General features: G+C 40.4%; 1 protein-coding gene across 3 annotated transcripts in view; it reads left to right on the top strand.

The window, feature by feature from the left end:
- The window catches only part of LOC145340856 (AMMECR1-like protein), a 69,092-nt gene that overhangs the window by 9,305 nt on the left and 45,829 nt on the right, over positions 1–13,958 (top strand). The window contains exon 2 of one of the 3 annotated variants that reach the window (XM_080185318.1): positions 706–830. The exons of the other annotated variants lie outside the window; for them this stretch is intronic. The gene's annotated coding sequence lies outside the window, so the exon portion shown is untranslated. The remainder of the gene's footprint in view (positions 1–705; positions 831–13,958) is intronic. 3 annotated transcript variants of the gene reach the window in all.

Here is a 13,958-nt window from a genome sequence, read left to right as displayed (position 1 = left end):
CTAGCTGTCCAGAGATTGCAGAATTTAATGTAACAATCTTATTGGAGATAGCAGACAGAGAACTTGCTTGGGAGTCTATGCAGATGATATCTATTGTTACTGCACCAGTGATGGTAAATGCCTCACAGGCTGGATTTAACTAAAATTTGGATCAGACAATATTGTAAATATATATTGAAATTAGTGCTGTGAGCACCTTCAGAAAGGAATGGGATTGTACATTTTGTACTTCTGTGATAATTGATGATCTGTACAGGAGATCAAGATCTTTTTGGCAGGATATTGCAACCTCCCCCAGACTATTTGTGCCACAGGATTTATGTGGAGAACTCTGAAGCTAGTTTGCTTTCATGTTGTGATATATCTAGAATCCCAATTACATCAACAATGGCAGACTTGTACCCACTAGTACTTTACCCTGGTGTTACATAGCTTAAAATGTTCTCTTCAGGCACAGCTTTGGAAGGACAGAAGTTTGAAAATAACTACTGCATGATATATTCCACTGTTAGAGTTAATGTGATATGAAACTTTCAAATGCCCACTGTTACTCTTCACAGAGATCCTAGTGCTGACATTTTAGAATCTTCAGGATTGTTTGCAGTTCAGAACAGATCTGGTGGATGATAAACTTGGCTGAAAATGTTTCTGAAGCAGTGTTGCTCCGTTTTTATTACAGGTTCTGTTTCTATCCCTGTCTTTCAGGCATCACAAGTTGGGAGAGGTTGGTCCCAACCAGGAATGGAAGTAGAGCTGACTGAATTTTCCCTGGAATTTCAATAACCAAATCAACTGTGTGTAAATTATTTGATTCCCAACTTCCAGAGCAGGTACACGTTAGTAATACAGAGGTGGCTGCATGTGTATTGAGTGCTGCGTGGCTTTCCATAGTTCTTGATAACCTTTTGGTATATTTTTCTGTTTTATCTTCTCCTCCTTCTGGTACCTTGCCCAACTAACCATTGTTCATTTAAAAGCAGACTATAAATGGTGGCTGGTAATTTGACCATTGAGATCAGTGCTGAGTCTTGCCTTGTGCTAGACTGACCTCACTGCATGTACAGTTCCTAGCATGAGTTGCTGGCTTGTGATCATTTGGACTTCAGCCTGTTTTCCCCTCTCCAAGCTCCAGGATGTTGTGACCAATTGTAGCATTTCAATTGTTGTTACTCAGCACAGAATATGGTTTGACCTTGGTCCTTCTGTGCTGTATTGTTTAGTGAACATGGGTTGGTGAATGAGGGCCCATGGATCAGGGTACAATGATGACTTTAATGTAACTGTGTTCTATAATGGGTATAATCTATTCAGCACTGGAAGCCTCCTTTTTAATTGATACATAAAAAGAGCAAAAACTGTAAACTGCTCTAAATCTCCACGTTAGGGGATCCTGTTCTCTGGACAGCATTAAATCCTAGTCTCCATGTTCCTGTTCAGGTGAATGCAACGGAACCTCAGACACCCTTTGAAGAGCATTAAGTTTTCAGTGTCTTGGACAGCATGTCTGCTTCAACCAATATAAGACTAATTAAATGGTTATTCATCTAATTTTCTGTCTCTCAAAACTTTCTGTGCTTAAATTGGATGTTTTGTTTTTCTGCAATCAGCAATAAGTACATGAAAAGTAAGTCATTAGTTGTTAAATGCTTGTGAAATGCAAATTACATCACAACAAAACGACTTCAGAACTGGATTGAACATGCTCCCCAATAGCTTTGTTAATCAGGGCAGTCCTGCCAGTTCCAGGGCTGATTTTACTATCTGTGCTGAGTTAGTACAGCTTAGTATAGCACAGGCAGGGGACATCAATGGAGATCAGAAATTCATTATGGATTTCTTCTTCATTGCCAGTCACCTATTTGGATTGTGCAAATTTGTTGGATGAGGAGTATTTTGAGCTTGGTTGCAACATCATCTAGATGCACAACTACAGAGTAGCCTCTTCCATGATGTGCTGGAGGGCTGCCTGTACACCATTACCAAGATGGAACAGGAGATTGATCTCCCTGAGAACTGTACAAGCATCAAACATTTTGCTCCTTCGCACCTATATCTTGCACGAGAACTGTTATTACCAAAGCTGAAACCTTCCTAGCTCCCGTCCTATCCTAGGACCACCACCATTCCAAAATACAACCCAGACTTTCCTGCACTGTTGTCAGAACTTGACTGCAGTGCAGTCTGGGGAAAGTGCTATAGCAGACAGGGGAGACCAGTTAAGCATGAGCAAATTTCTGTTCAACACTGTTCAAAAGTACAGTCTGTTCTCCGATTGCTTAGCTCAAAAGACACTTTAGAAAAAAATCTGTCCTCTGCATTCAACAAGGTTTAATTCTTTCTTAGTGAGTGCACTAAGCAGATTTTTTTTGTAATGCTATTACTGTGTTTTATTATTCTTCTGCTGCTATAATTAGAAAAGTTGTGTTTAAAGTCAGACTACTTGAATTACATGTCTCTGGATTATCTATGGGTACCTCACATTGGAAAGTGGATATCACCTTGCAGTTCACTATGTGTCACCATGATGATCAGTGACTTCCCAATAAACACCTACACTCAATGAAACAGCCGACAACAACACCTGAAAACCATTTCATGTGCAGCACTTGTGGCAGAACCTGTCTCTCATGGATCAGTCTCTTCAGCCATCAGCAAAAGTGCACCATAGTGAAGCCATCCCCATCCCCAACAGATTTCCTTTGCTGCCTGTCCACCATCTTATCTAGATCGAAGGACGCTGAGTGCCCTGAATTGGAAGATAAGTCAACTGGGCCCTGGTACTAGTGGCCCAGAGCAGAAACCAGCACTTTTCCCCCCTTGTACTCTGACTTGTGCTTGACTTTGAATTGGGGCTGATGGGAAGCCACACCCAGACTGACCCACTGCAAATTGGGGAGTTGGGAACTCACTGCAGGACTGACCCATTGTGATTCGGCGGGGTGGGGGGAGGGGGTAGTGTCTTTGGGATGCAGACCTGGACTGACCACTGTGATTCAGGGAGAGAGAGAGAAATCCATACCCTCACTGACCCACTGTGAATTGGGGGACGATGTAAGCTGGAATGGAGAGTTGACACAAACCTAAACTCAGGTGAAATTATGTGACTAAGTATTAAGCCTCTTGATGCTTTCTATTTAATTGTCAACTAAAGTTTTATACCAGTCACTCCTTGAGAATTACATGCAAGCCCCTGATTACAGTCCAATCAAACAGATTATAGACTTCTCTTCTGTATCTGCTTTCAGGACTCCTGTGCTTCTCTTTATCTTCCTAACAATGTAGGGAAATGTCACCACCCTCAAAGATTAGCTGCATTGAGTTCCCTCAAATATGCAGCACAAACAGTTCATTTGGCTCACCCAAAAAATGCCAATGTTTATGCTCTCACCACACTTTGTCTAATCCTGTCATCATAACCTCATCTTCCTTCCTGCCTTATACTTAGCTGGCTACTCTTTATTTGTCTCAATTAGTCCTTGTGGTAGCAGGTTCCATATTGGCTAAAGTGATTCCTCCCGAATGAATATTCGTGGGCTCTAATTTTGGAACCTTGCACAGATGGGAACATTTTCTTGACATCTACTCAATCAAAACCTTTGATACTTTAAAGACCTCCATTAAGTCACTCTTCTACCTTTTTGTTTTTTCAGAGAAAAGAGCCCTAGCCTGTTTGATCTTTCCAAATACTTTTAATTTCTCAGTTCTGGTATCATTTCTGTAATTTTTTTAAATGCCTCTTTTTCTTTTATAATATGGGGACCAGAACTGTGTACAATATTCCTAAATGCGCTCTAACCAGGGTTCTACACAATGTTTGATGTGGATTTCCTGCTTTTTCAATTTCCTTGCTCCAGAAATGAAACCCAGTGCTTGATATGCCCTTATAGTGGCCATTTTAGCCTGCTTTGCTACTTTTAAATGTCGTCTGTACTATGAGATCCCTTTGTTCCTTGACCCTCTTCAAACTCTGAGCCCCATAGTTTTAGTTAGATGAAACCACTTATTAGCAAGAGATTGGCAGTTCTTGTAGAATAAATGTCTAAATTTAATTCAGGACCCTTGGAGAGATAATGCTTGTACACTCGACCAGGCTTAAAATGCAGCTGGCCATGGTGAAAATGTGGTCCTAACAATGCTTAAAAAAAGAACTATCCATGCAGTTGATGACTGGCTTCCGGAAGTGGGAGAGGTGGTGATTTTTAGCCATAAAGAATGTTGTGTAGGCATAATCTTGGAAGGTGTGCTGCAGTTTCAAGCGTGTAACTAAGAACTTTGCCAGGGTTTGTAAGGAGGAAGACAAGGTAATATAACTAATAATGTGCTGCCAAGGCCTTGCGACAGATCTGTGAGTTTTAATTTAATTCAAAACAGCATAAAATTCACCTTGTATTCCTGCTGCAGTAGATATCACATTTGAAGAGCATACATTGGGCAATGCAATCAGCAGCAAGCAACATATGGAAAATAGGCTGTGTCTAATCTTGCGGCCTGGAGGGAGTGGTACTGAAATTTGCAGATGATTGATTCCTTAGAAGACCAAAGGGATGTGATGTGATGAGGTAATAGGCTATAAAGTTACAGATGGAATTCAGCATCAGTTAGTGTGAGGTGATGCGTTTTGATTGGAGAAAAAAATGAAGCAGTTATTGTAGTGAATGGATATGGGCTCGGTACCAAGAGATTTGGGGTTATAGGTTCACCAGACATTAAAGGCAATGCCTCAGGCTGTTTTTTTTCTCTTAAAAAAGAGCTAACAGGATTCAAGGTTTCATCTTGAACTGTGCAATTTAAAGCCAAGAGGTAATGATAAGCTTTATAAATCTTAAGATCTCTGTTCAGAGCAGTGTGTACAGCATTGTATTCCACAACAGAGGAAGGATGTTCAGGCTTTAGAAAGGGTGCAACTAGGGTTGGCAACCTCTCCAACCAAATTGGATTGTCTTGTCTGTCTCCAGGGATGGAAAATTGATCTTTCTGCCACTGCTACCAAAAAATTGGACGAAACAGTGGATTTGCCATCTAAACTGTGGTTTGTGCTTGGGCTCTCTTGATACATCTCTTGCTTCTTGGAAATTCTTGCACAAAATGCTGGGCAAATACACGCAACGACAGGAGACCCAATCTTGAAAAGTAAATGCAACAACATTCACAAATTGTGGGCAAATGTCATGTGATTGCATAATATGCTTTCAAACCTCAAATCACAGCTGTTCACCTGACGTGCTCCTGTACTGCTGTCAGGAAAGGAGGTAAGAATGGTATGTAATTGGAGGCAAGGCTCATCTGATTAGTATTGTAACTTTGCTGAACATTGGATGCAGTTAAAATGATCAGTAAAGAGGCCTGTACAAATCTTACCATGGCAGTTTAAGAATTATAATTATATTTTGAAACTAAAAAGCTGATATCTGTTGTGCCAGCTGGTTCACTATTACCCTTTTGGGGGAAAAATATCTTATCCTCATTTGTATTGGCATTTGTGTGATTCCAGTCTCCCACCAATGTGGTTGACTTTTAACTATCCTTGCAAGCCATTCACTAATACAAACACTGCAACAGTTAAGAAGGGAGCACGCTGTTGTCTTCCTGCACAGTTGGGGATAGGCAATAAATGCCACTGATGCCTACATCCTGAGAAGGCATGAATAAAAATCCTACTCACCATACTGTGTATTGCTATCTATGCCTGGTTTGTTAGCATGAAGCTGACTTGCTCTCTAGCAAAGCCTGCATCCTGAGAAACTTGCTCATCGAGTTACTCGGCATTGCATTCTATATTGACAGGCTATAAATTCTCAAATCTAAACACTGTTGAGAGACTTCACATGAAGAAACTCTACAATCACTGCTAATTAAATAGCAAGCTAGGAAGCTTCATGCCTCAGACTCTGTGCTGAAATACTTTTCATCGACTATTTGCTATAACAGACAGTACTCACAATTTACTGAGCAGTATAGTGTGAAAGAACAGGTTGTTCTTTGAGAAATTTGGAGCACGTTGAAAAATGATTTCCAGTTCTAGACATCATAATGTGTGTTCTTTAGCCTCACACTAGAAACCCCAGGTATCAACATGTATTGGCATACCCTGATTTGGAAACCATGTGGGGGAAAAAAAAAGCATCTCTTCCAAACATCTCTGCTTCACTCCCGATGAATTACTTCGCATTGAAGTAACTATTACTTGGGCAAATGCTGCAGCCACAGCAACCATAACAAGTTGGTGGTGTTGTAGGAATTTCAGTGATGTTGGAAAGAGGAACGAGGTATATTAAACTGGACTAATCTGCTAAATGGTAAAGCTACAGAAAAACAAAAGTATTAAAATAAAATGTGTTCAGTACAATACAGTACCAATATATAGATTTTGGTTGTATAAGGAGTATCAAGAGATATGGAGATGAGGTGGGTACATGGAATTGTCTGATATATATCCCATGATCTAACTGAATGCAGTGCATGATTAAGAAGACTGCTGTTGCCACGTTTTAATGTTGGCTAGAACATTAAGAGGGAATTCTCTATTCATCATATTGTGCAATGAAAGAATTTACATTTATCTGAAGTAAAGGACTAGGCAGTGTTTCAGTTTAACACCCTATTTTAGTGGTGACAATTCTGACAGGGAGCACTTCTCCAGCAATGCACATGACTATCAGCTTATTTTACATAATGAAGCTGTTGAGCCATGGTTTAGAAATTAATGTGTCAAAAAGTTGTTATTCAAAAAAGGTTCCTATCGTGAAAATCTTTTTGGAGAAAAATGGACTTTCCTCATTAGGAAATACTAGTGATCCCAGTGTGTTTGTGGGAAGTCCTAGGGATCACATAGTGTGTGTTATTGAGCCTTTCATGAAAAGTCCAAAATGACTACAGAATTTGATGGGCCTTTCGTTATGTAATAAGAGTTATGTTATGTAATAACCCTGAAGTGAATCCAAGTTTTATTGCCTGGGACCAAGTCATTCCTGGATTTCAGAATTCTCTGAATTATAGAATGATATTGGAATGTCTGTACGTGATACTTGTTCTGCTTTTTTTTCTGTGCTTCCCATGGTAAGAAGGGGTTAAATGTTCATTATTTTTAGTGAGCCTGTTCCACTTCGATTTGTTGCAATGCCTGAGTAGTGAGTCTGTGGGTTGCTCTTACCTGCTTAAAAATTTTTGGACAATTGTTGTGTCTGAACAATAGATTTCTGGACCAGAGAGGTTAAATGTATTGCAGTTTGTGATGTTGGAAGCCCTATCCTGACAAATCTATCTGAGAAATTATTGATGTTGTAATGTATACTGTTGCATCTCACAAGAGAAATTCTAGGTACTGACAACCATCTTGTTGGGCATCTGTAAGTATTAGTGTGAGGTGAAGGCTTCTTCATGGAAGCTCCATAACATCACGAGGTCTTGCTGTGCAAATCCTAAAACTGACAATGTAGTGGGATTTGCTGCAATACTATTTGTAGATGGCAAGTTGTATTTATTTGATGAAATATCCCAAGAAGTTTCATAGTGTTAACTGACAAAATTTGACACTGAACCACAGTAGGGTTTATAGTAAATCATTGTTGGACCTGCCTGTTGGGAATCTCTAGGTATCACGCTCTGCTGTTAGACAACTAACTCAAGCACTCATGTAAGAATGTATGGGCAGACTCCTACTACCTCATTGTGAAATCCTAGGTATTGGAATGTGGTGTTTAATATCTTGAGAATTCCTACAGGTCAGACTTGTGCAATTTCTCATTTGGAACTCTAGGTGTCTCACTCTGTTGTCTGAGATTCAGTGGTGAATCCAACATACGCAAGTTTAGTATCAATGTGGAGGTGTTTCATATTAAACAACATTTTATATCTTGATTCAGTTTTGAAGTTGCTAAAATTGATAGCAATGGAGAACCCTACATTTCATGCAGTACTTTGGGCCATTTCTGAATGTTAAAGGTGCTATATAAATTCAGGTTGATGTAGTTTCACATGGCTTCAGCTTCAGACTGAATACCCTATAACCATAATAAGTGTTAAAAAGTTCCGAAGTGAACAAACTGGAGCTGTGCCCAAGCTTATTAATTACTGCTCAATTAGAGCTTAGTATAGATTTAGACATGTCATTCTGAGGTTGCATTTTCAACTTGATGCCTGTGCTATGACTGCAGCCTGGGCATCATAATGTTTTTCACTGTCACAGAGAACCATTTGAAATCTGATGTGAACTGTGGTATATCATAGTAAATATTGAAAGAATTATGGTTGTGAAATTCCAGATGGCATATTAAAAGGTGTGTTCTGGTATTGTGTTTGTGATTTTGTATGGCAATTTTGGTTAGTATTTGGACCATCTAGAAGAATTTTAATCCTTAAAATGTGAGACATTTTGCATTGGATATCTAGTACTGGAACTGGCCCTTTGTTGTATCCACTCAAAAGAACCTGTTCAGGCTGATTCTGCCTTTAAAAACTTTGGACTTGATTTATGTGCATCATTTTTGTGGATGAGCACTCTGACACTGCACAGGATTTACCTACCCAGCTATCTTGAATCTCATGTTTATGCTGTTCCCCAGGTGGTATTTAGCAGAAATCATCTTGCTGCGAGAGCACCACAAAATGCCTTCAACTGGCAAAGCGTTAAGGTTTAAATTTAACCTACCACTGAATAAAGATTGAGACATTGACAAAATATTCTACTCTAATGAGTTTTGAAGTGGCTGCAGTAATAGCCTGAAAGACTATTGGACGCCATTGTGTAATGACACAGCTTGTACTGGATTGCAATCAATGTCGAGTCTCAACCCTAGGATCATCCATCAGAATCGAGTACAAACCCTGGGACTGTCTCCATCGAGTACAAACCCTGGGACTGTCTCCATCGAGTACAAACCCTGGGACTGTCTCCATCGAGTACAAACCCTGGGACTGTCTCCATCGAGTACAAACCCTGGGACTGTCTCCATCGAGTACAAACCCTGGGACTGTCTCCATCGAGTACAAACCCTGGGACTGTCTCCATCGAGTACAAACCCTGGGACTGTCTCCATCGAGTACAAACCCTGGGACTGTCTCCATCGAGTACAAACCCTGGGACTGTCTCCATCGAGTACAAACGCTGGGACTGTCTCCATCGAGTACAAACGCTGGGACTGTCTCCATCGAGTACAAACGCTGGGACTGTCTCCATCGAGTACAAACGCTGGGACTGTCTCCATCGAGTACAAACGCTGGGACTGTCTCCATCGAGTACAAACCCTGGGACTGTCTCCATCGAGTACAAACCCTGGGACTGTCTCCATCGAGTACAAACCCTGGGACTGTCTCCATCGAGTACAAACCCTGGGACTGTCTCCATCGAGTACAAACCCTGGGACTGTCTCATCATAATCCTATACACAACAGAATCATAGCATGGTTGTAGAACTTGAGGCCATTTCATCAATTTTGTCTGTGCTAGCTGTATGCAAGAACAATTTAGGTAGTTCTGCTCCCCTATCCGCTCCCTGTACCCTTGCATATATTTTCTCTTCAGGTGTTATCGAATCCCTCTTTGAAAGCCGCGTTTGCCTGTGCCTGCAATGCCCTCTGATGTGGCATATTGCAGATCCCAATCGCTTGCTGCATTAAATAAAAAGACAATTTTCCCCATGTCACTGTTGATTCTTTTGCCAGTCACCATCATCATTGGCTTGTTGGTCTTCCACTTATGGGGCCAGTTTCTCTCTCTACTCTGTCATGACTCCTCTTAGTTTTGAACATCTTTATCAAATCTCCACTCCGTGTTCTCTTTATGGAAGGCAATCCCAGTATCTGCAGTTCATCCAAGTAAATGAAGTCACTCATCTCTGAGATCATTCTCTTGAATCTTTTTGTCACCCTTTCCAAATCTTTCACATCCTAAAATGTGATGCACAGAATTGGACACAATACTCAATTAAGGATGAAACCAGATTTTATAAAGATTCATCATAACTTCCTTTCTTTTCTACTCTATGGCTCCATTTATAAAACCAGGACCTTTCATGCCTTTTAACCACTTTCTCAATCTACTCTGCCACCTTCAACTATTTGTGCTCAAATACCCAGGTTCCACTGTTCCTGCATCCCTTTAGAATTGTACCATTTAGTTTATATTGTTTCTCTTTATTTCTACCCCAAATGCAGTCTCTGCATTAAATTGCATCTGCCTAATTTCTACCTATTCCACCAGTCTGTCTGTTGTCTTGAAGTTTTGTGCTCTTCTCTTCAAGGTTCATGATATTTACAAGGTTTTTTGCAACAGATTTTGAAATTGTGCCCTGTTCAGATATGTCTAGGTCTAAATTTATATTATATATATTTTTTAGATATAAAAAATGGTGGTCCTAGTATCAACCTGTGAAGAATCCCACTATATATCTTATTCCAGTCTGGAAAAACATCTGTTCACCATTTTCAGCCAGTTTTGTGCCTATGCTGCCACTAATCCTTTTATTTCATGAGCTTTAACTATGCTGTTACTTGACACATTATCAAAATTCTTTTGGAAATCTATGTGCACAACGTCAACTGCATCACCTTCATCAACTGTTACCTCATCAAAAAAACTCAATCCGGTTAGTTAGACACAATTTGCCTTTAACAAATCCATGTTGGCTTTCCCTAATTAATGCATAATTGTTCAAGTGACTGTTGGCTTTGTCCTGCGATTTCTGGAAATGTTCCCACCATTAAGGTTAAACTGTCTAGTCTGAAGTTGCCAGATTTAGCTTTGCAGCCTTTTTTTTTGAACAAGAGTGTGACATTTGTAATTCTGCAGTCTTCTGGCATTACCCCTATAAATGAGAAGGATTTGAAGATTATGACCAGTGTTTCTGCCTTCCTCAATATCCTCAGAATGCAGCCCATCTCGTCTTGGTGACTTACCAACTTAAAGTACAGTTAACCTTTCCACTGCTATCTCTTCGTCAATTTTGAACCATCCAGTATCTCAACTCCCTCCTCTTTTACTATGATCTTGGCAGCATCTTCTTTAATAATGACAGATTTTAGTTTGTACCTGAGGTATGCCCTTTGTCTCCATGCAAAATCTCCTTTTTGCTTCCTAATCGGCCCCATCCCCCCCTTTACTATCCTTTCACTATTCTGCTGATTAACAAAACATCTGGATTCCATTTTTATGTAAACTACCAATCTCCTTTCATTCTCTCTGTCTCATGTATTCCCCATTTTGTTTTTTCTGAAATTTCTATATTCAGCCTACAATAAAGTCCTGATGATAAAATCCCAGGTGGTCCGTCCACAAATTTGATAGCTGAGGAGGCCCTGTTCCCATACGAGTGTGTCTCTATGTAAACTGATATGTCTACAAATGCAGAATATGTCAAAAACAACAGATTCAAATGCCAAATGAATACAAACTAAAGCAATAAATATGTGAAAAAGGTCTTTATTCAGTTTATAAACACCTTATAATGGCCTGACCTTGTTAAAGATGAGTTAACTCTGGAAAAACAAATCTTTTTCAGCTGAGTATGTAGTTTTTGGACGTGCATTATATATTCCACCATGTTTTCAAAGCAGTCAGACATGTTTTCGGCATCTTTGTGATGCAGTGCGAAATCCCCAAGCATCACTACAGGCTTTGTGGCTTTGACTGGAGAAACAGGCGAATGGACAGGCATTTATTGGGGCTCTTCTCAGGGCTCCATGATTTCATGCTTTTTTGTGGTTTGACTCTAGTGCCATCATATGACAAGTTTGGCTAATCTGGAGCTACCAGTGTGAAATGTTAGCATGTCACAGGCATTGTTTTGGTGGGATATGATGCAGGGTGGCATGGTGTCACAGCATTTAGCACTGCTGCCTGACAGTGCCAAGGACCTGGGTTCAGTTCCCGCTTGGGTCTGTGTGGAGTTTGCACATTCTCTCCCTGTCTGTGTGGGTTTCCTCCAGATGCTCCGGTTTCCTTACACAGTCCAAAGGTGTACAGGTTAGGTGCATTGGCCATGTTAAATTCTCCCTCAGTGTACCTGAACAGGCACCAGAGTGTGGCGACTAGGAGATTTTCACAGTAACTTCATTACAGTGTGAATGTAAGCCTACTTGTGACTAATAAATAAATTTATGGTGGCTCAGTGGTTAACACGGCAGACTCACAGCATCAGGGATACGCGTTTGAGTCCCAGCTTGGGTGACTGTGTGGAGTTAGCACATTCTCCCCACATGGATTTCCTCTGGGTCCTCCGGTTTACTTACACAGTCTCACAGATGTGCAGGTTAGATGGATTAGCTATGGTAATTGCACTGGGTAATAGGGATAGGGCAGAGGGGAGGGCCTGGTTAGGATGCTGTTTCAGAGAATGTGCCAGTGACCTATTTCTGTGCTGTTGGAATTCTATGGTTCTATGGAATGGTTGACTAGTTTGACTTGACCATAGTTTTGTGTCATCTGAGTTTGTCTTTTCATGATTTCATTATAGTTCTTTTGTATTATCAACTTGACACCTGTCATGCGCCTGCTTTGTACTTTATCTTAATCGCCATTTCTTTATCATCCAGGGAGTTCTGTCTTTGTTCTTGATGTGCCCAGATTATCTCTCTAAAGGCAGCTCATTGTTCAGCTCATGTTACCTGCCAATATTTGATTCCAATTTACCTGGGACAGATCTTGTCTCATCCCAGGGAAATTGGTTCTCCCCAGATAAGCATGCTTTTACTCTAAATTGGTCGTCATCATTTTCCATAGCTAAATTAAACTTATGGTACTATGAGCACTGTTTACTAAAAGTTCCCCTACTAAAATTTGTTCTGTTCAGCCCACCTCATTTTCCAGAGTTAGATCCAGCAATGTCTCCTTTCCCATAGAGTGGGAAGCATACTGAACACATTTTGGAAATTCCCCTGTCCTTTACACTATTATGATTCCAATCAATATTAGGATAATGAAAATTCCCCATTATCTACTGTTTTTCTCTATCAGTATCTCTATGGTTTTTGCATTTCTCCTTTGTCTCTAAATTTGCTCCACCATATCTTTCACTTGTGGCTCATTGAATGAACCAAGTTGTGTAATTGTACCTCTGTTGTTTCTTAATTCTACTCTCCAGGATCCAGACTGTAATTTTTTTTAATCAGTACTACCACCCCTCTCTTTCCTGAATAGCTTGCATCCAAGAATATTTTCTTTCCATTCCTGTTCTTTATAGAGCTGGTCACTAACTATGCTTGCAACTCACCAACCTTGTGTCATGTGTTCAGGTAAAACTATATTAGTCCTCATTACTGGCCCCTTTCTGAACCCACCTTTCTTTCTTACTGTAATGTTATTTATCTCTCCCAAACCTTTCTGCATTTCTTTCTTTCCAAATCCAGGTTCCATTTTCCTGTCAGGTTAGTTTAAACCTTCCCCACATCACTAAAACTGTCCCACCGTGACATTGGCCCCACTCTGTTGAAGTGCAACTCTACTTAACCTATAAAGATCCTTGTTTCCCCTAGAAATGTTCCCAACGTTCCAGAAATCTAAAGCCCTTTTTCCTGCACTGTGTCCCCAGCCATGCATTAATCTGCTCTGTCCTCTCATTTCAATACTCACTAACGTGACATTGGAAATAATCCAAGAATTATTGCCTTTTGAGGTATTGATTTTTGAGTCTAATTCCTAGCTTCCTAAAGCCTGACTGCAGGGCCACGTACCTTTCACTACCTAGGTTTTTGTTACTGACATGGACCATGACCTCTGTCTGTTTACCCTCCTCCCTCAGAGCGCTCTGTAGCGCTTAGAACCATCCTTGACCCTGACGACAGAGTGATAACCTGCCATCCTGGATTCATGTCTGCAGTTCCAGAAATGACTGTGTGTACTCAAACTGTAGAATTTCCTATCACTATTCATTTCTCAACTTCCCTTCTTCCTTCTTCTAAGTTGAACCTGTTGTGGGCTTGGCTCTGGCTGCATTTCACTAAAGAACCATCACATTCAGTGTTCA

Source organism: Carcharhinus amblyrhynchos, chromosome 3 (assembly GCF_965287045.1).
Source record: "Carcharhinus amblyrhynchos chromosome 3, sCarAmb.v2.hapA, whole genome shotgun sequence".
Taxonomy (NCBI): Eukaryota; Metazoa; Chordata; class Chondrichthyes; order Carcharhiniformes; family Carcharhinidae; genus Carcharhinus; species Carcharhinus amblyrhynchos.
Note: the sequence above shows the minus strand (reverse complement) of the source record. Positions and strands in the feature narration are given on the sequence as shown.